The following is a 26,051-nucleotide window of genomic DNA, read 5'->3' on the forward strand; positions in this document are numbered from 1 at the left end:
AACACATTTTGTTTGACTTCTTTTTCTTCTCTGACCTGCTTTGGCCTTTTGAAAACTTCTAAAAGTAAATAAAGTAACAAATATAGACACAAAAGCATTAAATTCATCTCTATTTGTGAGTAAGGCTTGTTTTGTATCTCACTCAAAAATGATCACAAATATAAAATAGATTCGAAACCTCTCCCAAATGCAATTAAAAAATCTCTTTTATGAGTTTAATGGTTAGTGATGATTCTGTTAACCAAATATAAAAAAACACTTTATCTTCTTCTGCTGGTTCTTCATCCCTCTGAGCAATGGCGAGCCCCCCCATCACAGCTGGAATCGATACACTTTTCCTAGGAATGCGATGCATGAATAGATAATTACAGTCACTATGGCACCAGGAGAACGCCAATGAGTTGCAAGCGTTCAGTAATTACACTTCAGCATGTGAAAATAAGTGCCTGCAGTGCTGATTCCAGTGCTGCGAGTGTTGGTGTTAAAAGGAGCTGATAATGCCTGCAGAGTCACCGCTAGCTGTGAAACAAAAAGTAGGTTACGGACTTAAAATGTGAGGAAGAGCTGCTGAGGTGACAGTACTATATACTGTCACATAATGGCGTGAAAGCAACACTGAGACGATGTTTTTAATTGTGCTAATTAATTTCCCTGCTCTGTCTTTCAGTCAGATTTATTTTTAAGTTTTACTCCTTGTGTCCTGGGGCAAAATGCACCTTGTTTTAACTGCCCAAGATAGTGAAAGCTTTTTCTGTTTGTTCTTAGCTTGAAAACAAAATCGGTGCATCCTTGTTTGACCACCCTCCTGCAGAAGGGGTGATTCAGGGGTGACGGATGAGGTAGGACTGAAAAATGTGCCATTAGTCATCAAAAAAACCAGAAAACATGTGTAACGACCATGGGTGGTATTAGAGAATGCACTTATTGGCTAATTTGCGATAGGGCTGCTCTGCATCAATGCCATGTATCTGTTTTGTTTTACACATGAGGGAATGAGGGGACGTCAGCTCAACACACAAGTTTGATTCCTCCCAGTGTTTTCATGATGCAACCCGCCAACTTGAGCATGATGGCCAAGTGCAGCCACAGGAATCCATTACCGAGAAGGAGAGGCTGATTTTAGCCATGGCTCTACAATACATTGATGAAAAATAACCTTTTAGAAAGCTATGCATGTTATCCTCTGGGACTGACTCCACTCCTCCATTGTGTGTGTGCTGGATATTGTTAGGAAGAAAACAATCAAAGTTCAATTTTGTGCTTGAATTATTTTTCTTTAGTCTTTTGTGGAGGTATATGGGTTCACTCTGTAGCTGTAGAGGCCCTTGTTGTGGTGTAGTGGCTGTGTTGTAGCCACACAGCAATATAACAGATCTCCTGTGGGACACTGATTGAGTTTGGAACAGGGCAGGTTGGCCCTGAGGTATCTGAACAGGTTTAATGGACCTGCAGGAGCCCCCTGAGGGCAGCGCTGGCTAGTAAGGGTCAAAACGGGGTCATGTTTATTCAGTGAATGTTGGAGTGTGCCAAAAACCACGTGGTTCCTCCTTGTCCCCTTTCTCCCATTCACCTATTCTGTGTCTCCAGCCCTGACTGACCGTGCAGCCTAGCTCAGGCCACATCTGGATGCAATTCCCCTTTTAAGCTGATGCTGAAAAACCCTACGGAAATTCATCAGCCTGCGGGAAGCATGGAGATTTCAGTATAGCCAAAATGGAAGGAAGATGAAATTGTAAAATGGAGCTGCTATTTTATTTTCTTTATTTATGTTTTTTTTCAGTGGACCATGGTGTCTGTCAGCCTTAAACGATTGCTTGTACTGTGGGCTGTCAAATCTGTGGATTTAGACAAATGTGACATATTTATATGGATATTCATAGCCTTGTGGGGTTAGGAGGGAGCGCAGTTTAACATATGAGGCCTGTTTAAAATGGGCAGTCACATTTCATTAAATCCAACCAGATTTTGGAGTACCTGCCAATAGTTAACTACACTCTTTGTGAGTGACGTAATGGGGAAATAGGCCATGCACATGACAAGCAAAATATGGCACCAATTGTATGTATGTTTGACTAGTTCTTTATGCAGGACTATGGCAACACTAAAAGCAGTGTATGAACCTCAGTGAAGGCATGGCGCTCCTCTGCAATGTAAGGCCAACCATGACCTATTAGGCTGTTAACTTCACATTTTATCAATAGTTGGAAGAGAAGTGGGCTCAAAATGGGAATGTGTTCACCTTTAAAAATCTGAAACACTCTATACTATTTACTATGAAGTTAGTGGTAACTTGTAGCCCAGTATACAGTTCCTTATTAAATTTTATATTTTACATGAGTTTGTGGCAGTAACAAAAATATTATTCGCTGAACTCATTTATGTAACACATTATTCTAAAATTAGGCAAATGTATTATTAGTTTATTTGTAATGTCATATATTTCACTGGAAAAGGGGCATAAATTAGGGTAAACCAAAACATGTATGACATTGAAATTTTACTCAGTAGGCAATTGTACTAAAAGCTTTAGTAAAGGTTATCACATATTAAAGGATCAAACTGATAATCTCATTATAGTTTTTGCTCAGATTACGGTGTGTCCAGGTGTAGCTCCAGTCCTTTACTTCCCATCTGTTTCTTTTCTAGCCCTGTACAACATGTTCTTACACTAGGCATGATTGATTCTCAGTCAGATTTATTTGGAATTATCTCATTAACTGTTTATTTTGAGCTCCCAAATTGGTGCCAAGTTACTTTGACTCCAAGTCTCACAGAAGACTGTGGCTACTCAGTTGGCACACACTCACAGACTGAGTGAAATTGCTTGTGAAAGCTGTTCATTTGCATTGATGGGCTCTGAACTTCCTCTCACCCTTGGACCGGAGAGCCAAAGAATGTAACTCCCATTGACTTCAAAACTTCAAATAGAGGTATTGACTTTAGGTGAAAATCCCTCTAATATGGAAAAGACTAGGGCTTACATGCTGATACCTGTCAAGTCCTATAACACTGAGTACTGAGCAAGCAAAGAATATGATATGTGTGTATTCACAGATGCTGTCTTTAAAAAATGCTGTTGAATTGTGATTGTTCTTGTGGCTCTTTAGTTGTGTGTGTATACTAAGACATATGCATAGCATTAGTTTCACTTATGTGTTGACCGTGAATGTGAATGCGTGTGTGTGTCTTTGTGTACATAGGTGTGCACTCATACAAGTGTTTAATTCAGAGACACCAGTGGTCAAACCCCAGCGGTCTACTGGGATTTGCGAGGTATCATATTCTCGTTTTGTGATCCGGTGTAAGACGCTGACTGACCTGCTAAGACAGCAGAAAAATCAAAACCAGCTGGGAGACGTCACTCATTGTTTACTGATATTTATCTGTGACTCAAACTGATTACATGAACGCTATCAAGGAATCGTGAGCTGGTGATGGAGAATGAGTCAGTGAGAGAAAAGTATCCGACAGGAAAGATTTGGTGAAATAAACGGAGAGGGAAAGGGAAATAGGGGAGCAGAGAGTGCGGAAGTGGAGTAAGAATGAGAGATGATAGAGGCGATATAGTCATTGAGTTCACCAAAATGACCCAAAAAGTTTTTGTTTTATCTGCCGAGATTTTGAGGTCTCAGATTTTTGCCACAACCCAAATACAATGGCCTTTTTCCAGTGTAGAATGTTGACAGTCTGGTCTGGGGATTCTCCAGAATAACAAGGATATCTTATCTTAAAGTATCTTATTATGATAGGTAATCAGGAAAAACTAGAGATCGCACAGTATAGCCAAGGATCTTTTTACACTGTCACGAGCAAAGTCACATACAGATGTGCAGGCCATCTCACAGTCAATTTACAGTTGGTGCAAACGTCATAATAGATAATATACGAAAATACCACAAAGCTATACAGATTGGAAATGTTTTTTTTTAAAGTAAGTGAAAGTAAAGTAAATTATTATTCTTACTATTTAATAAAGATAATTAAAAAGAATTATCTTGCTATTTGGGTGAATTGATCCTTTAATATTTCAGTTAGCACATACTGTTGCTCACACTACAATAGGCTTTAGCCACCAGGAGCTGAGGTTGCATGCTGGGATGCCTTATCCACGCACCTTCTCAGCCTCACCTTCTCATCAGTTCATGGACACAGAGGTCAGGGGTCTGGGATCAGAACCCCCTCCCAGCACCCACCCACTTCCTTCTTCCCTGTCCTGTCCAGACCTCAACGTTATCATCTCTGTCAGATTCACAGAGCGGAGGTCTGGGACCCTCTTCCTGACCTGCCCATCAGCTCCCAGAGGAATTCCTCTAATGAGGCGCTATGGGGAACAGATGCAGAGAGGGCAGCCTGGGCAAAAACAACCTGCCACAGTCACTTAATGATCGCACACATGGTTATGTCACAGCGGCTTTCAGGACGGTTTGTTTGTGTGTGTTTGTATATATGTGAATGTGCCTGTGCGATACAGTAATTATATCTGTTTCTGTTTTGTGCATGTGCGCGCGCAACTAAATATACAAACACTATTTACTCATCCACAGTATGAGTTGTTATTCTCTTTAATGACTCTTTCGATTCATTACATTTTTCCCCCTCTTTCATATGTCACAAACAAATTGTATTCAGTCCATGTCAATCCTTGTCTTCATTTGAGACCATTTTGAAGCATTGTATCTGGAGGAGTGAGGAGGCTGCTGAAGGCATACGTGGCCACACAGTACATTCATTACTGTTGGTTTTCATTTCTGTACATATCAGGCAGGAGAGATGCCCTCAGCATCTGGTATGTAATTTCAGGAAGGGCTGTGCCCTCCAGAACACTCTATCCATCTTTTCTGAAGAGAAGCTAGCAGTTTATTATTACAGTATGTAAGTAATATCAGATGCAATGTGTCCACACGCCAAGAATAATGCCTGGGACATGCCTTGAATCACACATGGTCACTGTTCAACCCCCGCGCAAATGCACTCCGCCTGCCCTTGGGAAATGGGCTCATTCCGACTCTCCAAGGTTTCAGGCTATGACTTCAATCATTGCTATAAATGTTAGGACATGTTTGTGTTTGTGCAATTGCCTGGTGTATACTCCAATGCCCCGTGTTGTTTGCATCAATTGTGGTTGGATAGGATTAAAGGACCAGTTCATAAAAACAAGAGGAGGCTGCCAAGAACAAACAAGAGCATGGGAAAGAGTGGAATCTGTGCCAAGAACTCTCAGACTAAAAGGAGTCTTTTGAGAAGTTAAACTCTCATGTAATTAACATAGTTTAGCTTTATTTCTGTCTTCTTGGTCATTCTTCTTGTTAATCAGTATTTACTGTAATGAAGTATGACTGCACTGATATCAAATGTGTTTTATTATTTTAATAGGATCACTGTGCATCAAGGGGAATGTGGAGGAGGAGAGAAGTTAGTTTCATAATGGGAAGGAGGCAGTATATCTGCTCCAGATGTGTGTTGACACACTGTCAAGTTGTTTGATCAGGTACCATGAGGCTCGGCCTCTCTTTCTGTCTGTATCTCTTTTTGTCTCGCACTCTCACTTGTCCTCTCTCTCTCTATCTCCTTCTTACTTTCCTTCTCACGTTTTACCTACTTCTGTCATCTTCTCCCACTGAGAAACTTTACATGTCCCCTCATAAGCCCCATTTTTTTTTGCCTCTTCCAAAAGAGACAGATGATCCAGACAATGGAAATGAGCACATACCAGCTGTTGGTAGCGATCAGCTCACGCTTACCTCAGTCCCAGATCGGACCACAGATTAAATCCAAAACAGAGACCCATGCTTACTGCATCTGGATGCTGATTCCTTTTCATGAGATTCTGAATCGCATTTGGCATAGCATCAGGAGAGGCCCCTCTTTCATGTACATATTGAGATTTATGAAGTTCCAGCACATGATAAAAGTTGATTTATAGAGTTCGACAGGTACAGATTGTGAAAAACAGATCAGGGTTGACTTCAGAAATATCATATTATTGGGTCTTGTAATTGTCTTTCTTCACTATCCTTAAATCTGTTTTTAACTGGACAATTGTTACATTATATTTTACTTGAAATGAAAAGAAATGTTGCTTTGTATGACATTTCATTCAAAGTTTAAATTTACTCTGACTATTTCCACAGCGTATCTGTTTCTCCCTTAACAGCACAGTTTATGTGTCTAGACACATTTATAATGGTTTGCAGTACCTTACATTTACAGCTAGCATTAGCACTTTCCTGGCAGAAAACAATGTGTTGAAATGCCAACTCAACAGTGTGGCACAATGAAATCTGACCAAAAGAACTGGGCCCACCCAACTCCAAACAGTTTAACAATGTGAAAATAAGAAGGTGCTCTGTAGGTCCAGCGTGCTAAAGGTCTTTAAATGTCTCAGGGAAAAGTACGCTGAGAGTGAGAGTCAGGCTCGGCTTGATAGGAACTCAATAATACAAATTGTGGGATTGTGGTTTAACTTGCACAAAGATGACAAGTTCCCCCTGATTAGCCTTCTACAAAATCCCTGGACGTCACGTGAGTGAGACCTTGATGACTGACAACCTTCTGAAGCTGCCCTCTCAGCAGAATTGAATTGGGACCTGGCAAGTCTTTACAGATTTTTAACAGCCCCTGTAATCATATCGATTGGCTTCCAGGTCTGAGGGTCTACATTGATTAAGTCGTAAATAAGAGGCATGTCTTAGTGAAAGGGATTGTACAGCAAACTGCTACTGAATTTGAGCGCTTGAAGTGGGCTGGTGAAATCACCGTGAACTTTGTGGAAGATTGACCCGAGGGCTGGAGTTTACTGACTTTAAAACTATAATCTCCGTACCAAGGTTCTGTTGGGGTCAGCTCCTTGATTGAATAATCGAAGATGCACCGGGAGGAAATGAGGGAATCAGTTTCAAAGGATTGGCTTATCTAAGTAGAAAATTACACTATTGATTTTCATTAAAGCGCCTGGCCGCATGTAAGAGTGAATTCATTAAGAGGAATTCTTTAGGTCAGTCTGTCTGCACTTTGTACTTTCCTCACTCTGTCTTTTTCTCTTTGTATTCCATACTCTCTGTCCCTTTTTCTCATGGTTTATAGTTTGACAGGATAATATGGAAGCAAATAAATGCAGCGAGGATTAGAATTTTTTAAGCAACTGAATACCTAATTGTGAACTTTAATTGCTAGTGCAAACTTAATGTTGAAATTTAAATACCACTGAATTTATAGCATTGAAATATTTTACTTTGAAAACCATTTTTTGGAATTTACATGGTTTTAATTCTTTTAAGTCTTAAGTGCTGCAATTTTTTGTCCAATATACAAAACACTATGTGGCACACTTTGCCAAATTATAATATATATACATGTTTAAGTAAGGTCAGGTTGCTCAAATTGTATTGCTAAGATTCAAGACTCCTAAATTCAACTTCATCATCCGAGCTACCAAGGATGAGCAATCCAGCTGGAATGGAATCAGTTCTGTCTGTCACGTGATCATTGACTGGAAAGCCTGCACACTTGAAATCTGAATTTGTGAAAAAACTAATTTACAAAAAAGGGGATTCAAACCTGTTTTATTTCACTGCTATAATTTTTCAGTAACATTCAAATCATTACATCCTTTCTTTGCTTCCATAGTCAGTGCCCAACAAGTGCTCTCCCATCAAATCACACAGGTGAATGCAGTGTGCTCGTCTGAAAGAAAAAAGTACACAAGGAATTTAAGCCCGTCCTTGTAAAACTCTCCTGTCAGAGAATGTTATCAGACTGCCTGCTTCAGTTTCTAATCTTCAAAGGCTTGACTTGCATTCCTTTGTGTTTTTTGAGAATATTTTGTGTCTGCAAATGTTCCCACCTCTGTGTCCGATTTCACGTTTCCGTCCACTATGAAACCTCCCTCGTAGCTGAGCATGAATGACGGGACAGTGCATATGCAGGGTTGCTCGTACTGAAACTTCGGTGGACAAGCTGGATTAAATCTCACCCTGTCATAGACACACACTAGAGTCTTGAAATGTCTTCATTGTACAATTGGACAGATTATTATCAGACATGCTCATAAGATAAAGAGCTATCACAAGTACAATGTGGTCTCTGTGTTTTCGCCTGCCTGGAAATCTGAAATCAAAGCATGTTCACTTTGTGTGATTTTGATCCAGTGCGAGAGGGACAGGTGCAGCTGAAGGTTTTGAGGAGTTTTTTTTGGGTGACATCGATATTTCAGCAACTAAGATTTCATCCTAGATGGGATGTTTTGGATGGATGAATAGAGCCTTTATGTTCTTTAGCTCTATCCCCTGTAACCTTTAGCAAAGTGTTTCCTCACAGGACTTCAGATACCAATACTTAAACTTAAATCAAAGTGATAGACGTCTTCAGCAGAATGATGAAACAGCACCTTCTGACCTATGGGATTGTTCGAGCCGCTCTCTGTTTTACCAGTGCAGCAGGGCATAAGTCATAATGTCAGGTTCCCTAAGCCGGGCTCCATGCATCTTCCGCTACACATGAACCGTCCCCTCTCAAACCCACTGACCTCTTCACTAATACAGGTAACACAGTGGTAATACCAGTATTGAGGCAGCTTTGGTTGTAGGTATTGAGAGGAGAGCAAGGCAGACAGAAAAGTGCTTGGCTTAGGGCATGGGAATCAATGGCTAGGTGGACAGAAGGCCAATGCAATCAGGGAGCCGAATGAGGCGGACTCAAAGCCTGCTGAGCCAGCACCAATGCACACCGAGAGAGTCATTTGGAACTGGGTGCCTTCTAGTTGTCCTCTGGGCAGCTAGCTCTCTCCTCGAACACAACAAAGCTTACAAGCATTACATGCAGTACTACAAGCATTACATTTTCACCCACAGTTAATCTCCATCATGCACATGCAAGCGCACATGCTCTCCAGTCAGACCATAGCCTGACTGTATTTATTAATAGAAGCCCATGTGACAGAGATGGATGAATTCCATTTAGATTTCAGTGCAGTTTTATTTGAGAGGAAAAATAGCCACAGCAGGAAAATAATTATTTTTTCAAAAATGAATGTGTTGTGTTTGTGGAACTGGTGGTAAAGGAGAAAAACACTGAGGTGTTTGCAGGTTGAGGTCACTTGGACAGTTGTGCAATATCGTCATTTCTGTCCTTTTAAGCATGTGTGCGTGTGGGGTATATATGTGTGTTGGTTTGCATGCTGCTTGCGTATGTTTTTCTGGTGCTTTGAATGTGTATGTGTTTGCGTGTGTGGAGCATTCTGCAGAGAGTTGTTAAAAGTAGGGACAGAACTCTGCTGGATTTCCAGGATCACTTATAAACATCAGCACATGGATGTTCTTCAGCTGTGGCTCCCTGCCTCGACACTAAAACAGTGCTTGAATATGGGAAACCTCAACATAGACGCCTGACAAGGAGATTTGTATCACATAAGGCCTCAAACTCCGACACTTTGATTTTCACTGGGAGCTTTCATTAAGGGTGGTCTAGTCAAATGCAGTGAGGTCACTACTTTCATTCACTTCCAATGAAAGCAGGAGCAGTGTGGTTATTGTAGACCACAGACAGTAGTAGTTACGGTAAAATCAGTCAAAGGCTAAACAGGTCTCGCTGCAGAACAGGCAAAATGGCCAATACGGGCTCCTCTGGTTGGAATAATACAGGACTGTTTTCTTTTTGAGATCTTGACTGGCTGGCCAACGTACTGGCATGCTGTTTTCCTGTTAAATCTCTGTTGAGGTCTCTGTCCTCTGGCTCCTTTGTATACTCAGCCTCATCTGTGAGCGCAGTGGGAGTTTCTCATAAGCCGAGCGTACACTGCAGAGATTCTGTGTGTGCATGAGTACGTGACCTTAAAAATTTGCATGCGCAAGGAGATTTATACATTTGCCTGACCCTGTGCAGGAAGAGCCATTGTTGTTTTGACATTTTCTGCAGATTGGAATTTATGAGAAAAAAAGTTTCAAGTGAGATAACCTGTAGTCATACCAAGTATATGACTTTAATTTGAACCTGAATGACATTTTGCTCACACTTGACACTTCAGATTTTTGATTTTATACTGTTTGTAATCCTTTTACAAACAGTGCTGTTTGCAAGAATCTGCTTGCAAAAAGCACTGAATCAATGAATAGATTAAATTTTGTTGGTATCTAGATTGTTTTTTTGCCCGAGCTGTGAAATTAGGGACTGGTTGCTGTGTCAATAAATAATTTTAACTTAACGGGATACTTTTAAGTTTTGTTCTCCTTCAGGGAAAAAGAAAATTCAGCTAAAACCAGGGATATGGCAGAAATCCAATGCCCTTTTACGTCCTATGCAAAAGATCTATCTGCTCCTGTCATTTAAATGACACTACCTATGTTCAGTGTATGACTGATTAGAACAATATAATACTGAATAATAAATAAGGTATGAGTAGAGGTTTCAGTAAGACTCTCAAAGCTTGTCAGCTGAGTTGCATTGGCTGCCTGTGAGTGTGTGTGCATGCAGGGTTAGATGACCGACTGGGCAGTGTGAAAGCACATTGTGGTAACTCCACTCAGGTCAAACTCTCTCCAGGGACTGAAAGTGGAAAGTGAATGCTGCCAGAGTGGACATCGGGCTGTGACAACTGCTCTCAGCAGCAACTCATCTGACAGACCGATTAATACTGACGCCGAAACGCATGCACAGAAACGGCAGACAGACACATGAGTGTATAAACATAGAGTACAGTTGGGAGAAGCCATACTTTAAAACAAAGCATAAGCAAAAACGTTGACATCTGTCCTCTCCGCATTACTCTGACTTACACACAGTAGGCATGCAAGAACACATATTACCAGTGGGCACTGAAGGGCACATTTCGTATTATACCTCCTTAAACACATCACAAACCTCGGACCACAGGGTGAGAGACATTTGTGTTTCATTTCCGTTCATGTGCTTTTTGCCAACCCGTCTTGCCCACAAAGCGGAAATTGAAATATCAAACCCCTGCGATTATCTGGAATATAATTATTTTCAATTGGAATGGTCACTCTTGTAATTGGGTTTCATGAAGACAGCAATAAGATAAAAAAAAATTTAAAATCTGGTTTCGCTATCCAAAAAAGCTTGCCTCTTTTAGGACAGTTAGCTAAAATTGCAAATGTTGGTTTTACCCAGCACCCTTCTTTTCATATGGAGGGGAAAGTGTTTGGCAGTACTGCCCGAGGATTAGACAAGTTCCAGCCCTTTTGCATTTCCTCTGCTCTCATTTTTTTTTTCAGCAGGCGTCCCTCTAATGACTTCTATCAAATATTGCACTGCTATAGCAAGAAAGAACCCAGTGCTTGACTGAAATCATTTATAGCACATTCAAGACACAGCCAATTGGGCTGCGACTGTGATTCCACACATAGATTAAAGGATGTAAGCAGTTTGTAGATTTATTTTCAAAGTCGCTTGATTTTGTCCGTGCTCAAGCCTCATTTAATGCCTCCGAGTGTGTTGCGTACAGATGAGTTTGTTTATGTGAACTTCTTTGTGGATTAGACTTTGGATCTTGGTTATTTATGCAGACTTTAAGTTGTTTATTAAATGTTTACTTCTAAGTATTTGATTAATGTGTTCAGATTCCTGGTATTCATATTTTGTTTGTGTTGTCTCTGATGCCGTGCGTCAGGTTTCATTCCAGCGCCAGCCACTCAGCCATTCGTGTACGTTTTTGGAGTTCTGGACTGTGTGATCAGAGGTCTTGATTTGTGCCGCCTCGCTCTCAATCACCTATTCTGGCTTTGATTCGTCTGGCTTATGTTGTTGCTCAGACACCCAGGTGTTTCTCATCAGGTCCGTAAGAGGGAGTTTACTACTCACCTAAACCTTTCCATACGTAGAGGTGCCCTTTTTCCTCTGCTCAGGTTTCAGCTTACTAGCACCGATGAACCTTTAGACCTTGAGTCTGTTAGTGCTTCAGAAAGAAACCCAACATAGAAGGAGGACCTGTTGAAAGTTGTTGAGATCTGTTAGTTTGTAATGAGTCCTGTCCTGCTCCCCCACTGACTTCTCTGTAGTCTCTCACACAGCTACTGCTTTATAGCTGACATGACACTCCAAAACCATACTGCAGCTAACTACAGTAGACAGTTACTAAAATGCTTTCTTATATCAAAAATGGGACTATGTAAGATTTGTGAGGATTGAAAAAATAGCAATAGATGAGTCGGTCAGTAAACAATTTTGTGTTAGCTTCCTTTAGCTACTGTAGATAGCACTCTAGCAGATAGTACACCACCATTGTCAGAATCCCCAAGTTACAGTTTAAGTACCTCACATTCATATTTTTATCACCTTATTTGGGATCTTTGGACTTTCAGAGTTCACAACTTCAGCTCACAATCCAAATCAGACTGAGAGCTGTCAATTTAGACTTTTTACCATTAGACACCTAAATAGCAGTCACCACTAAATATAATGCCTCTTTTGAATGTAATGATTAAAATAATGAAAATAGTTTATGGTATCAGAATCAGAAATTTAATTTAAAATTTTTTATTTCTATCCCAGTAATGCAGTTATTATTCAGTCCCTACAGGATTTCTCTGGCCTTTTTTGTGATTATTGCAGCCTAAAATGTCTGATTTTGCTACAGCTTTTCTAAAAAATTGCGATTTAAGGTGCAATGTTGTCGAGCACGTTTTTTTTACGATGAAATTGTCGTAATCAGTGAAAACTGATAAATTTTTTAAAACTTTAAAATAATAATAACTGACACTTGTGTAAACACCACTTTTTTATTCTTGTTGAAATATGTTTTTAAATCACACACACAAATAGTTCAGTGTCATACAAACAAGACATTAGGCAACACCTGTCACGCTGTGATAAATCTCATTAACGTTACCTCTAACCATACATATTTATACCAGCTTACTTTGAATCTTTCAGCGCTTGCAGTTGACCGGGATGCAACAGCCTGTATCACAGTGATTTGTCTCATTTGACATCCTCCATGTGTTTCTGTCATTTTCCGCGTATGAGACGATTTCCTTTATGTTCAACCACAACACTGCCCATTTTGCAAAATATTTTATCTCTGCTTTGGTAAAGAACATCTGGATATTGTTTTTCACTGTTCTTTGCAAAATTGAACTACAAACTACAAACTCACCGGGTGTACAGTTGTTTTTTTTTCTCTTGTGTAATTTTAATTTGTCTCCTTTATTATTATCATTCCTATCATCATATCATACAGGATTACCGTAGTTTTTAAAAATCTGTTTGTATCTCAGAACTTTCCCGGGCTGTGTATCCTTATTTCTGTCATGTGTTACGAGACTGAATTAATCTGCCATGTGTTATAATGGTTAGTGGACACCTGTCAGTATAACACCACTCGTATTGTGAGAGAGGGCACTTGACTTTCACAGGGGCCACTGGCCAGTACTTCAAGTTATTACAAAGCCTGGCTGAATTCACGCCTCTCCATTTAACAGCTCTTGGCCCCACTTTTAGGAAATCGGGCCCGTCCTTTTCATTGGTGCACCTGGAACTATTTTATTTGGAAAAGCTGGAAATATTCAAGGTGCAAGGAAAGGGGACATTTGTGGAGCCGTGGTGGAATGAGTCTCTTGGCTTAAAATGTCCAGAACAATGCCAGAGCACTTTTTTTTCATTACTTCCCCAAACAGAAATGATTTCCTGTTGCTGAGTTTGGTTGTTATACTGACAGAGTGAATAGTTCTGAACAGCGTGGACATTGTTTAGCTGCTGTGGGAGAGTTTTCTTTTTTGGGACAGTCATTTATGTAAGACGTGCAGGTCATCCCTGGGGGAGATTTTGTGCCCATCCTTTGTTGCAGTGATGTGAATCCGGCATGTCAGGTTTTGAAATATTCTCTTCCTCCAGTGCAATTTGTTTTGGTGAGTCAAGAGAGCATTTTTGGATACATTCTGTTCCTATTATGCCCGTCCCTTTCCCTGTTCCCAAATCACATCAAAACCTCAAGCAGTTTCTTACAAGTTTCTTACCCTACCGTGTTACTCGTTTTATTCTTTCCTTTTAATTGCACTAAACATACATCTTCAAAAACCACAATCTCTTAAAAAAAAATCACTGGCCAAGAAATAGCATAGCCGGCAGTCTTGAAACAAGCACTGCATTTGCACACAGACACACACGCACTCATACAAAAAAACGCACTCACGAACACATCTGGTTTCAGTTTCAAATGCCTTTCCTTATATATTTTACTCGTTCATCCTCGTACACACAATAGTCTTTTTATCCCTTCTAAATCTGGCACTGCTTGACCACAGCCACCACGTCCAAATAGGCCAATGAATCGCAACATGTCATCAGCATAATTTAGTACATTGAGCTGAATGTGGCATGTGTCTCATATGATGCCTACCATTTCCTCATATAGATCAGGTGAAGTATTTTAGTTGCTCTTTCTGAAAGGCAGGTGGGAAAATAAAGAGTCTTCAGTGGCTGTGGCATTTCACAAAAGGCAATTACCATCAGTCATGTCGAATTCTGTGTCAAGGTGGCCTGGAGTTGATTCCTGCACCGTGGGGACACCGTTTTGACAATGACATAAGATCCTCTATTGGCCACAAGCAGGAATGTAGAAGATGAAAGATTCTATTGGACCTAATGGGGGCCATGGTCTGAAATGTAATGCATGGCCATTGACTATCATTATGCCCTTGAAAAGCCAATAAACTGCTGTGGGACACAGACCATTATAAGTCATTACAACCCAGCTCATACCCTTCATCTAAACACATTGAATTATACTGTACCTCTTTATACAGACTCTTTGGGAACAAATGGCTTTTCAGTAAAATAAGATTAAAATTAGCAAATGACATCATATGCAGGCAGGCAGGCAGACAGGAAGATATATTTCTGCTGGAGATGTTTGTACCAAATTTCCTGTCAACATAACCGCAACTAGCTCTCCTTCCCAAACCTCTTCTTTCTTGTCTATCATTTTCCACTTGACACTTGGTGCCACTACTGTCTTGTACACACATGAGGAGTGACCGTGCACAAATAATAATCAGCTGTTTCCAAGTATCTTCCTGCGCGTGTTTATAGTCCCAGTGAAGGGAATTGACAGATCCCACTTTTGTTTTTCTCGCCCTCGGCACAGAGCATTCCATAGCTCTGCAGAGGTGTTGGTTAATTAGTCACCTGACCTTATAGGTCAAAGGTTCCTGGTGCACCCAGCCTCAGGGGGACCCAGTGATAGTTTAAGGAGTTTTGATTGTGGATACTTAAAACAGAGGAAATACCCTCAAGGCTCCACAAGCTGCCTTAAGTGCATTACCTAGGTCACATAATGACAGGTGATGGGTAGCAAGATGGAGCTGTTGCGTCTTTTTGAACCCTGCTGCTCTGCTCCACCAAAGGTCTCAAGTGAGGACAAGAGTTGATGATGCAAGGGGAAAGAGGCAGTGCTTCAAAAGATGAACCGAAATAGCTGCTTCTGGCTAGACTTCGGAATTGCAGCACATTTCCTGCACGGACTAGAGAGGCCCTGTGGACAAAGGGGATAGTGGCTCACCACCACAGCCTCTCCTCTTCCTTTAATGGACTTGGAGTCAACAGTTTAAAAAAATTAAACCCTAATAATAAAATGGAACCCTATTGCCCGATAACAAAATAAATATTGAATAATTCAGCGAAACCCTGGATTAAACCTGGAGCAATTTATTGTCTGGAGCCCTGAATTACTGTTGCATGGCACATATGCCATTTACAATAACGGTGGCAGTTGGTAATAATGCTGACAGTAAGTCCACAAATTGGATGTTTTTAACATAACTGCACATGGATAATGAAATGCTCCTTCGCCTAGAAAGTGAGACTACGTTAGTGTTATGTAGGTAGTAAGGTAGTTAGCCAGACATGCTATACAGCTTATGTTAGATCAGATAACACACTGATTAATTCATTCTTTACTCTTTTGCTCTTGTAGTTTTGGTTTTAGAAAGGCAAAAAAAGAAATTACCCTCCAAACTCTTTATATACAAAGTATCACTCTAACTACAGCTCCATGCACACCACACAGCATGTGGAGAAATCCAAAGCTTGATTACGATTGCTAAGCTATGATTGTACAACCTTTTACATAAATACATGAAATATGTGCACAAAGTAGACAGGACTAGAAGTAGTACAATTACAATATTAAGTTAAAAGAAACTACCTAATATGTGATATTGTGTAATAACTGACAGAGTTTGGGACAAACAATATTACAAGAAAGTCTGCCAGTGAACTCAGAGTCCTAGGGTTCATAGAAATATCTCTAAAGACCCAAGCAAACCTAGACAGAAAAGAGTAAGAGAGAAAACAGGTGTGATGAAGTGGAAAAAAGAGCCACAACCATGGACACCTCATTTACAAGGCCTGGCCTCTTCATTATATATCTCTGCCTGTATATCTTCCCCACTTTTTTGACAGGTGATACCTGACATGCATAAATCCAAAACATTCCTTCCCACCGATCTCCCACTGTATCTTCACTACTCGCCACCCAAGTGGAATATATAGCTGTACCTATTGGAGGTCTTTGAATGAGTGCTGTCTCTGTCCTTTGCCCCAAGGGTGTTTGAATGCAGTGCAGATGACCTGCCACACTGTTAAACTCACAAAGCCTTCAAAAGCCACGTTCAGATGCAGTGTGTGAAAGTGCAAGCTATGATTTACTCCATCCTGTCCTGATGCATGTGGCTTTTTGGCTTTTAACTGTGTCATTCAAATAATTAGTTATTTTCTAAGACTTGACCTTTGGCTTACTTGCGAAATACTTGAAAGATTAATGCATCTCTGTAGAGCAGAAACCCGGGGCTGATTTGAACTATGTCTCTCACTGTACTGTAACTTCTAACAGTTCATGGTGTGCTGAGACCACAGCTTTGGTGGTGGTAGTGGTGTATTTTTGTGGGAGAAAGAAAAAAGCCCCAGTTGTCCTTGATACAATGTCCTTGTGTCATAGCTGCAGCACGTCTTTCTGTGGTGGCTGCAGTGCAGTATATTATTTTATTTTCCTTTGGTTGCACAATCTGTCTGGCCATTGTCCTTCCAGTTAATCTCACTGACATAACTAAAAACTATAACAGATTTAAAAATCCAAAAGCCTAAAAGCCTCTTCATGTAATTCAATATTATTACGTTGTTAAAGCTGGTGTAGGCAATTTATTTCAGAAGCATTTCTCTCACATAAAATTGAAAATGATCTGGTATCTCTTGGCTGTCACAGGGCAGATTGGATACTTTCAAAATCTAGCTTTCTCTTGCTATTTTCGCCAATGTAGCCTACCTCAGCTTTAATGACTATATAATGAAATAATGAAATGTTATACTGAGAACTCTTTTCTTGATAATGTTTATTGTTAAGTGCTATATTAAATTTGTCGTCATTGACCATTATCGTTTGTAAACCAAATATTTTACCATTGCTCTTTAACCCAGGGGTTTGCCTCCCACTGTTTAAGTCCATGCTTTAAGCAGTGGTATTATTCCACAGTGAGTGAGAGCAGCAGGAGGTTTACAGAGTGTGTAAAGCATTAGGAGGCCACACAGACAGTAATAGGTCTGCTCCATCCTGACTGATGGGTTCATTTTATTACAACAGCCAGAGAGTGCTAGAGTCCCCTGGAGGGACACATACCTATCTGCATGATGGATGAAGATTTTAGTCACAACAGAACCCCTGTTTGCTTTGGGGGGAGAAGTTTCTCACTTTTACTGAGGAGTGTTTTCGAACAGAACTATTTGGCAAGTATGTGAACACTTAAAGTGCGAGTGGAAAGGCTGGAGTTCAAGCTGATAAGATATTGAGGGATTTGGGGAAGACAGGTTTTGCAGGGTTATTTGTTTCCCCTCCGCCCGCTGAGGATTCAAGTGAATGAGCTCCACTGGGCACAGAGGCCGAGCTGTTAGGAAGTTTGGAAAGTGTGAAAGTAAGTTGAAGGTGCTAAGTTGTCAACCAGCCATCAGGCAGCAGGGTGGATGTAATGAGCTCAGTGTGTACGTGTATGTGTGTATGAGTGCTTTTGAGAGAGCTAGAGAGAAAGAGGTATTTTTGTGTGTGTGTGTGTGTGTGTTTAAAGGTGTGTGTTACAGAGAGGTAATTTCTCTTCCTTTTCCCCTTCTCCTCTCCTCCCTTTTTATGTCCTTTACACACACATGAACACATACACCTGGTCACACAGGTTACTCTGACACCCATTTTTTATGGGAATGAGAGAACAAAATAGCTTACCGAATACTGCAGATTTATCAGGGGTTAGCTCCCTGCAAATACATGATCAATGAACACTGTTACAAGTCATGCTAAAGTTAATTTCCTGCTTGTTTACAGTGGCCTACTGCATAGTACGTCGATACCAGAAAGGCCCTCTTCCTATAGAGGTGGGTCTTTGTTAAGATTGTTTTTGAGGTCCTTGTACGGAGGTCACTGCTGGTGTTGGAGTGCAGCTTTGAATATCGACTATGGAGAATGTTTGAAAACATGACATATTGATTCAAATTAGGTCGTTAGGTTTATAAAAGTGCAGCACTGATGGATGGTGGTTGCTTGGCTCAAAAACATGTCAGGCCGCCCGATGGACGTTAGGCAACATGTCAGTATTGATTGGTAGGGATGAAGGGATTCTACGCTAAAACATGCATGCGTATTGATTGGTTGATGCAGATGAACCCTGTGAAAGGGTCAGAGCAGGCCCTCAGGGGCCGTGGATGTGTTGGTGTGAATGTCAAGCAAGGTTGGATCCAGTCATTCTGCAAAATGTGTGCGGGGAGTGTGTGTGAGTGTCGCAAAGCCTCATAAATGTGTGTTGACACGCCGCTGCATACACATCAGGGTTTGTCTCTCCTCATTTGAGTGTTTCTGCTCTGAGCACAATGTTTCCTAAACACTTTCTACCACACACTATATGAGCTTCTTTTGTCAATGCCAAAATTGTCAAGTAAACATAACAACAATAAATGTAATTGCATGGCTATCAGTCCTATGGCATGTAGCCATACCAAAATAGATTTCAGAGAGATTTTTAGACATTGTAGTAACTGTATTTCAATATGATTTAAATTGAACCAGTAAAATCCATCTAAAGTTGCATTTATCTCATAGTTTATAGATTGTTAGTAAAGTGGTAAGCCTCACAATTTTCAAACCAACGTTAACTTTGCTTATGCTGGCAAAACACACAAAAACAATAGGTTAAAATGATAGATGCTGTCAGAGAAGCTAAATAAGAGAGGGGAAAAACAAGACCAGAGGGGAATTCTCATTTAAGCAGTGTATAAAGTTAAGGCATTTCTCTTTGTCTTCTGCAGATAGCTTGGATTGTTTTCTGATTCATGAGCACTTGCAGGCCTCCTGTCAGTATTTGGTAAAAGAAAATAGTCAAATGTTTAGCTTATGAAACATGTCTTTTGTTGCGACCGAGAATGCAGAAAATATACCTAACTATGCTCACTACAATTCTTTAAGATATATACAATTCAACACTGACAAATACATTTTAGTTTTCTAGAGAATTTCTGAATACAATAAAGTCTGTCTTATCCTATCTTAATATTGGTAACAAATGCATGTGTTATGATCCACCAATTAAAACAAGATTTACAAATGTGTTGTGATGATTTGTAAGCAATTTGTGGTGGTATAAATATCAACCAATTTGACAGCAGTCATTAAATTTGCCATTTGCCAAAATGAAAGCCATGCTTTCTGATCAAAAGGTGATGAGCTATTGTATGTTTTGTAAAAACACACTTCCTACTTTCAGATTCCACATAAATGCTCTGAAAGTGTGAGTGAGTTTCCCACCAGCGCTTAAACGCAGCGTGTATTTGTGGAAAGAGTTTCACAACTCCAAACAGAAATGGAACCCAATCCACACGTCAGTCCATGCAAACACTAAAACACTTTCATAACACAGGACATTTTCTAAAAGCAAAGGTTGTTTATGAACTTGAAGTTGGAAATATATACTGACATTCATTCAAGTTGCATTTATTGGTAAAATTGTTTGTTGTTGTTCAAAGTGTTCGGTATAGGTTTGTGGATTGGAAAATGCATCCACACTATATAGTCTGGGCACTTTTCAATGTAGTTCTCCAGTCCTGTAATGGCCACGGAGGAGGGACCACCTGTCGCACCCGTCCATCACTATTGAGGTCTGAAAAATCTTCAGTATGGTATAGATTTCCTCTGATATAAGTTCAGTAATTGCTAACAGAGTAATCTTTGTTGCTAATGTTACGGTTATTATGTTAGTTTTGTTACTATATGGCAATTAATCTTATCGGGACAATCCTCTAGACCCAGCTCTGCCAGATATCGTCATTTGATCCTGGTGATCTCACAGTCCGACCTGTCATCGCCTGATAGCAAAGGTTAATATCCTTTCCAATGAGTACAGTTCCTGTTTGGATAGTATGCACAATATACTCTGGTGGTTTGGATAATATTGTGACAGTCTGTGTTTGTGAAAATTGTCGGACTGGACTGGACCTGATCCTCCTCTTCCATAGATCACACTAACTGTTTTTCTCTTGAAACTCACTTTTGTCAGTGGAAACTTTAAACACCTTTGAGTCGCGTCCCCGCTGTGTGGGTATCTGACCTACAATCGTGGACCGTGTCATATTTAATTCATCTTGTTGCCACGGTGAGTTAACCCTTCAACTTGGCTCCACGTTCCACCTTTGCATACTATTTCATTTTTCAAATACGGAGAGGGAGAAAGTGTACCTCTCTCATCCTCACACCTGCACCCGCTCTGGGGAAGATAAAGGAGTGTGGGAGAGAGAAAAGCAGCGGTGTATCACGTGTCTTCATGGCTGTCCAACAGTAAATTAAAACGAGGAGTAATTTCCTGAGGCCCAATTAGCAGAAAATTGGTCCTGTCTGTTGGAGTGACTTCCCTGGGAGGAGGGAGAGGTGGTGGTGGCTGCTGCTGAGAGAAACAGAGAGAGAGAGAGAGAGAGAGAGAAGGTAAACTCTGCACTGATTGTCACACTACAGTATGTGAAGTAGAAATAGTGCGAGACATTAAACCATGCTGAATTGACGAGCACAAATAGATTGCAATGATGATAGACTGAGCAAAGTTAAACAGACGGAAATTTGGAAAACGTGTCCATCATCACTCAAATTGTGTTTCAATAGTTTTAAACTAACTTTTTATTTGCTCTCATTCACATACTGTTCTGTTTTTCATCTTAGACAACTGAACAAGCATAAAATAGGGATTTTATGTGAGTCATAAATGCTGCCTTTTAACCAAGGCGAAGAGTAATTCCTACACTGCGGCACAGCTATTTCAAAATATATGATCTCTGAGAGTGCTACAGTGATTCTACCAGGACACAGCACCCCATTGGATCTGAGCAGGCAAATGGCATCGGTTTTCCTTTTCCTAGAAATTACGCTTAAATACTACTAATTTGTTTTGCCGCTTATGTTTTGCCGGAAAAACATAATGCTAAAAAGACATAACTGGATCATGTTGGATTATGTTTTCAGTAGTGTTTTTTTCTTGTCCTGTGCACGGAAGTCATGAGGAGGTGGACGGGGTGAATGGTAGGCGTACAAAGTGAAGGACGCGTCTTGTTAGGTTTAGGCAACAGAAACACTTTGGTGATGGTTAGATTGTAGTTTTGGTTTAAACACATCCCGTTTGCTGCTGTTGACTTTTTCAAATTTTAACTAAGACCGTCATCTTTCCCTAAACTTAACAAAGTGCTTTATATATATCAATAAAATGCTTTATTATGCCTTAGTTGTCAGTAGTAGTGGATACTATATTGCAAGAGCAAGTTTTCAGTAAACATTTTGCAGATACGTTCCGTTTCAACATTTTGCCATGTTCTTAGCAGAAGTCCTTGACAATGTTGAGAACAGCTTCATCCGGCCGGCATTAGATTTCTATCAAGACATATTTGTGTTTGCAAATTAGTAGTAGTTTGTAGGAGACAGGCTTGCTCTGTAAACAAGAAGGAAATTAGCGCCCCAAGTGTGATCAGAGCCATTCAGAAGCTGTATTTGCTTTACTCACAGTGCAAGAAACACTTCTACTGTTCTTTCAATCAATTTCTACTTTTATGTGAGACAAAAGTATGTATGCACTCAAATGTATGTTTTCACTAAAATCACAGAAGAACCACATAACTAATGAGGCGAAATGTTTTCAGTGGAAATCTGCTGAGCTTTAATTTAACCATAATGAAGAATTGATAACAGAAGCAACATAGTGATGGATGTGGGTTTTTGGATGAGGTCCAGTGCCTCTACAAGTAATACTCTGCATGTGCTGTCCACAATCAATTCGCACACATTTTGCCCCCGGCTTTGGCTATTGATGACAGTGTTGATGGACTTGGGTAGACACAGGACTCATGTTGGGAGGGAACTGTGTCAGTGTCAGTCCTGGTTCGGGATCGACCTGTCTCGGGTGCCACTCAGTGTCAGTGAAAGCCCCCCGATTGATCCTGGTGCACAGTCCTGTCACTACAACAGATCTCGTCAACCCCACTAAAGCCATTCACCATTGATGGAATTATTGTTCTTTCTCTGGTAATTAAGTAAACATTTATTTGAGATTTTTTTTTCTCCGTTAGGGTCCAAGGAAACTCTGGGCCTTAATTCTCATCATAGATTTTGCTCTTCAGCTTTTTCTATGTTAAACAAATGGTTGAAAAACATCTTATGACAAACACCAATTATGTATGACCTAATTGAGGCAAAGACATAAATTACTAAAACTGCTGACAGACAAACGACAAACAACGCTGCTTGGGTGAAGCCTCTATATACATAGCTATATTTCTGTCAAAACAGTATAAAATAGCATTTTTTGTCAATGATTGCATGTTGCATGACTGATTTTAAATGTTAAATCCCGTCACCACTCAAAATCTGTAAACCATTAAATCCATCTGAATAAGGCAGGAAATTTGCACATTAACTCTCATAAGACAACTGTTTCCAGCTGAATGTCCGCCTACTTGTGCTGTTCTTCTGCAGTTTTTTGGATACCAAAATTTCAAGAGACAAGAATAGCTTCTGCTCTGATGACCTGAATCACCCTCGTGGTTCATTCATCCTCTTCCTTTAAATTAAATAAATGATGGCCCGTCCGTGTCAGTGAATTTCATCTTACCAAAAAATCATCCTCTCTGCACTAAATTATCATGTTCTCCTAGAATCAGAGCCCGTTCTGATGGCCCTAAAGGAGCAAAGAAAAATTCCACTAATTCAATTGCAGAAAACTCAAGTTTAGTTTTTGAGTTAAAGTTAAACAACCACATTCCTTTAGTCATGCTCGTGAAGACATCTCTGTAACTCAAGCAGTTTTTGACAAATGCCAAGATTCCAATGAGACACATTGAAAACAATCCAAAACATATTTTGCACACATTAAAACATCTGTTTAATCTGACTAGCATCAGATTTAGTGTACTGTTTTGTCACACTGTGAATGTAGGACAAAAGCTTTAATGAGCATGCGTCCCTGTGGGTCCAACAAAGAGACTAGGACATGGTGATCCAGTATTGTCTGCTTCCCTGTTGTTCCTTGCTGATAAGATTCAGCTCTATGTCTACTCATCCATCTAATTATCTGTCTACCTGCCTGCCTCTGTCCATCGCCACCCTCCTTCATTGTTATTCACTCCAGGCAGGACAAACATGACTCTGCTGACCTCTGGCCATTAAAGACCTTTCAAGCAAAAAGAAAACTGTGACCCCTTTTTACCTGTAGTGCTCGGGGTCATTCAATGCCACTGTTTCAATGCAACATGTCATTATGTCATTTAAAAAGAGAATAACAGTAGTTTGCTCTTGCCAAGTTTCGGTGCCTCAGTCCAACTTCCAAGAAGACAAAAGCAGGATAACCCCAACTAAAAACAATTGGAAACATACTCTCCTTTAAATATCTGAACTGAAGGGCAGAGCTTCTCCTGCACTTGGGGGTTAATATATAATCACACACTCAAGACATTCTACCAAGATCTCAATGAAACAGAGAGCTTGACCTGGAATTTTGTAAAGCTCTAACTCCAGGCGACAGTCGTACTATTCAGGATATCAAGTCTTATCATCTTCTCATTTTTTTTCTAAGTAGGATAGCTTACTTTCGTAAAAGCTCTGGCTTGTAACAATAGGCCTTATTCTCTTGGTGATTGAGGTGCGGCTTTATACTATAGCCCTTGATGCATAGGAAGCTAATTCCATGGCTACTTCCTGCAGACACAAATCAGACACAGCGCTCTATTATCAAGCCCTGGATACTAGGCTCCTAGGTAGGGGATGGAGGTAGAAGGGATATTAAGCTTCAACGTGTGTGTATGTAAGTGTGTGTGAGAGAGAGTGGCAGATGGAGCCAGAGAGAACATGAGTATATGTGGTCCTCATGAAGCAATTGGGTGCAGGGGGAGCTTTGCATGATGTATCACATTGCTGACTGTGGGGCTGCTGCCATCACATCAAAGAACAAAGGGGTGTTTATGTCAAGCCTGACTGACTTAGTTTTTATTAATGTCTTACCTCCCTTACTCCCCCACTACAATCAGCTTCCACACATCACTGCCCTTCCCCCATTATATTAACTCCAAACGGTGCTTTGGACACTGCACTGATTTCTTTTGCATTTGTCTCCCACCCTTCAACACACACTTGCGCGCGCACACACACACACACACGCCGATTTAGCTGGGGCCTCCCTGAAACGTGCCATGTATTCTCCCAGAGTGGACGAAGCGTACAGGCAGACATTCATTCCCACTTGAGTTCCTCTTTCTCCCCCCCAAGCCATTTGCACAGTGGAAAAGGTTAATTGCTTGAAACACCAGCGGTGTTATTTCAGCTGAATCCAGAAGCATTGCATTTGATATTAAACAGACAAGAGATTACTGTGATGATAACAAACTGTGTGCCAAGAGATTATTTGCACATGCGAATGGGATATGGTCTAATTCTTGGCATACATTATGGAGATAACTTAAAAGAAGAAAGAGACAAGTAGGGAAAGAGAATAAGAATTCAAAGCAGCTCTAAAGTTGTTAAATTACTTTCAGTTGAATCTGCGTTCACTCTCAGCTGTCCTCATCCATGAGTGATGGGTCCATGTGCAGAGAGCTATGCTAATCCCTTATGACCACATTGTGCACAGTATCGTCAACCCATGAAGACCATTAGCATCATAGCTGTGGGTGATCGGGTTCTGCTGCTTAGGGTCAGCGCTGAGTTTACTTTGAGGCAGCAGGAGGCTGGAAGAAAGGAAGATGTGAATCAAAGTGAGGATTTTAGAAGAGACAGACAGACTGAGACACAGGGGGATTAACCAAAAGATACATTTTGATGTGACAAAGCTGAAAAATGCTGAAAGATCCAAACTACCGAACGTTGACAGGTGATTTACTAATTTGATGCAATGGTATTGTATCATGTAATGGTTTGCATTATACAATACCATTTCTGAAATATCAAAATTATAATGTTAAAATTAACATACATTACCAAACACTCACAAGCTGAAATCCAACCAATCATAACTAAAGATTGTGAAATTAAAATAATTTCTTATAATGAAATTTGCATGTCAAGACTATAGTCCCTTTTCCACTGGATGGTACCAGCTCAACTCGCCTCTGCTTGACTCACTTTGGTGCTCTGTCCTCTGTTTTCCATTGCAGATAGCACCTTCTCAGTGATGCTAGTCGTCATAATGACATAGTAACTGCCGTGTAATTTTGTGTTAGTATAACGAACAGACAGACAAACTAGATAAAGCCATAAAGTTATAATAGCCATAAAAACTCCAGCATAGAGAAAGGAACAAAAAAGAAACACAAACATGAAGATGCAGCAGTATCGCACGGCCCTATTAATAAATAAAAATGAATGCATTCTACCTGTTTTACATACGCGCCGACTGACATTAAAACATTTCCAGCCAACAACACTAACCCTGTCAAGAGGCCAGCTTGCTAACGGCCTGTGTCCATTGAAGAGACACTAATTTTTTTCCGATGAAACTGCTTTATTCAGTATTTTGAATGTTTTAATGACCAGGTCTGTTTGTTAT

General features: G+C 40.4%; 1 protein-coding gene across 1 annotated transcript in view; it reads left to right on the top strand.

Moving 5' to 3' along the window:
- Positions 1 to 26,051, top strand: part of tspan11 (tetraspanin 11) — an 89,401-nt gene that overhangs the window by 46,959 nt on the left and 16,391 nt on the right. The window lies entirely within an intron of this gene.

Source organism: Micropterus salmoides, unplaced genomic scaffold, assembly GCF_014851395.1.
Source record: "Micropterus salmoides isolate LMB-PRFRI ecotype aquatic unplaced genomic scaffold, ASM1485139v1 Ms_hic_scaffold_23, whole genome shotgun sequence".
In the NCBI taxonomy this organism is placed as follows: domain Eukaryota; kingdom Metazoa; phylum Chordata; class Actinopteri; order Centrarchiformes; family Centrarchidae; genus Micropterus; species Micropterus salmoides.